We start from the raw sequence: 2,157 nt of genomic DNA, 5'->3' as shown, positions 1-2,157 counted from the left end.
AGGGTCATATACACAACCCCTAATGAATGTAAGAAATGAGGTGGGCTTAACCCTTATCTTGATTTTTTGAAAAACGCAACTCGTCAAGTCACGAGACAGTAGATTCACACGCACACACACACACCCACACACACACACATACGCAGGCGCCTCAATGACTGCTTGCGTCTCACTGCCTCCAGTCAGGGTAAAACAATACCCCTAACGTTTAAGGTAAGGTCTAAGTTTAGAGAAGAATGTCAAAAGACTAGGCTATTGCATTCTTTTTAGCCTTGGGAGGAGAATAAAAGCATCTCATCTTTAGTGGTGTTATAGAGAAGGCAGCAAAGAACTTGTTTCCTGATCCGACAAGAGAAGGCCTGACAAAAGAATCCGACAGAGCATAATGGAAGAGGCTAGAGCTGCATCCGCAAATATTAATGAGACTTTATGTTCTCTTTTCCCTTTTCATATAAGCTAGTTTAATATATTTACTATATCATCCCATATAAACCTGAATGCTTCTTTTATAGCCTAGGATCACACGCTACAAGTGAGGAGAGACTATTAAACCCTCCCACTCCTGGTGAGTTGAGGCCTATGCCTATAGGTTATGAAATGATTTGCTTCTGGAATATTCTTACATAGCCTTTTTTCGTTACTAAATGTTTTTTTGTTTTTTTACGTGTTTGTAGGCGGAGAAAGTAGCCATCCATTAGGTAAGTTTTATTTCAACCTGCTTTACCCTACCATTCGCACACTATTCATGTTCGCTTGGAGGGAGAGAGGAAATTGAAAAATTTTTGTACATTTAAAAACGTTTTTAGAGGTTTCATTAAACAACTAAACAAAGACCCTAGTTCATAGTTTATGTTCTTTTCCGCAGATGGTAACGACGAACTCATACAAAGCAGCGAGTTCCAGGGTGAGTAGACCGTATATCGAAATGTTCATTACATTACATTAAACCGTCTTGCATATGTCTGCTATTAGCCTATATTAGGCTACAGAGGATCATATCGTCCCGCAGAGCAGCTTTCAGACTATCGCACACTACTCCTGCTCCTTAACCACGAGGCTACACTACCACAGTCCATAAAATAGACTTTGCCGAAACCTGGGGATTGAACAGTCAAACACTCTCCCATCTGAGCTATAGCTATTTCGGCTGTTCAATATTCTATCCCCATAGACCTATCGCTGTTTGTAACATTTGTTTTCTTTTGCTAGATATACTAGGACAACTCGATGCCGAAGGATTGGAACGTAAGTAGGCTAGCTATAGCCTATACGTAACATAGTTATTCAAATTGTGACTATTCAAAATGAAAAATATGTTTTTAATAAATATGCTTTTTCTTCATACAGAATTTCTTGATCCTGAAATCTTTGAAGAATTCTCATCGGACGAACTGACGCCCGGTCAAGACAGGACCAATACAGTTTCCTCGCGTAAGTTGATTTGATTCAGCCTAAAAGAAAAATCCCGTCTCTACTCCCGCCAAAACTAACCTACACAAACAAAGATAACAACTTCCTCTATTACTAATCTACTACTGCCATCTAGCGGTTCGAGAAAAAAGTGTTAGTTTTTGTATGACGATGTTTGAAAGTATGCTAAGTTAGAACTAATGTTATGTTTGTTTCCATAGGTCTGAGACCCCGAGTCAAACCGGGGGTACTTGCTCCTATTTCAGAGAAAACTCGGAGCAGACTATCGCGCCCAAATAGGCAGTCCAGGGGGCGAAGAAACACTCCACAAAGACAGTCAACTCCAACTAACGGAGAACAACCGGCGCAACCACCACCAGCGCCACCAAACACGCCATCGAGTGATCATAATAATGAAGCGGTAGGGGCAAACGGCTTTGTTTTTCAGTCTGATGCCTGCCAAGCATCACCTCATGCTCCAAAGCAACCTCAGCCTCAGTCTTGTGTAAACAACAGGGCAAGAGCAGGCCTACAGCCTTCACCTTCCCAGTTAAGACAACATGTCCTCCTGAATTTTTTCTCCAGACATATATGCAAAGAGTTTCGAGTGAAATTGCATTCGATCTGGAATGACTTACGATTAAGTATCATAGATCCTGCTGTGTATAAACGATTAAATAAACCAATATGTAATATAGCTCGGGACTTTGATGTAAATATTATAAGGACCGCTGTCGTATTGAAACG

The 2,157-nt window shown here is 40.8% G+C and overlaps 1 long non-coding RNA gene across 1 annotated transcript; it reads left to right on the top strand.

Annotated features, from left to right (window-relative positions):
- Positions 1–510: 510 nt before the first annotated feature.
- LOC143137404 (uncharacterized) lies at positions 511–1,748 on the top strand. The gene is made up of 6 exons (XR_012989952.1): positions 511–565; positions 675–698; positions 866–904; positions 1,210–1,245; positions 1,348–1,431; positions 1,632–1,748. It is a non-coding gene; the product is annotated as an uncharacterized LOC143137404 (long non-coding RNA).
- Positions 1,749–2,157: the final 409 nt, after the last annotated feature.

This window comes from Alosa pseudoharengus, unplaced genomic scaffold, assembly GCF_046254945.1.
Source record: "Alosa pseudoharengus isolate Yale_2024_CS ecotype anadromous, Long Island Sound unplaced genomic scaffold, YU_APseudo_1.1 YU_APseudo_1.1_scf_21, whole genome shotgun sequence".
In the NCBI taxonomy this organism is placed as follows: domain Eukaryota; kingdom Metazoa; phylum Chordata; class Actinopteri; order Clupeiformes; family Clupeidae; genus Alosa; species Alosa pseudoharengus.
Note: the sequence above shows the minus strand (reverse complement) of the source record. Positions and strands in the feature narration are given on the sequence as shown.